The sequence below is a fragment of the Plasmopara halstedii genome, assembly GCF_900000015.1.
Source record: "Plasmopara halstedii genome assembly, contig: Scaffold_2386, whole genome shotgun sequence".
NCBI classification, from domain to species: Eukaryota; Oomycota; class Peronosporomycetes; order Peronosporales; family Peronosporaceae; genus Plasmopara; species Plasmopara halstedii.
Genome location: NW_020189293.1, coordinates 899,709 through 900,068, shown reverse-complemented (window position 1 = coordinate 900,068; position 360 = coordinate 899,709).

Below are 360 nucleotides of genomic sequence, written 5' to 3'. Positions count from 1 at the left end.
TGAGCCAGACGCATCCGTGTGACGCGGCAGCAATTTAACGCACACAAACGTTCGTCACCTTGTGAGCAGCTGAGATATCGTGTCACATACGTTTGTGGTGCTTCCAGACGTGGTACAGCGTTTCCGATTGAGCCAGACGCATTCGTGTGACGCGGCAGCAACACTTAATGCACACAAACGTTCGTCACGTGGTAAGCAGCTGAGATATCATGTCACATAGTTTTGTAGTGCTTCCAGCCGTGCTCAAACGTTCCTGATTGAGCCCGAAGCATCCGTGTGACGCGGCAGCAATTTAACCGACAAGTTAGTCACTTTGTCAACAACTGAGATATCATGTCACATACGTTTGTGATGTTTCCA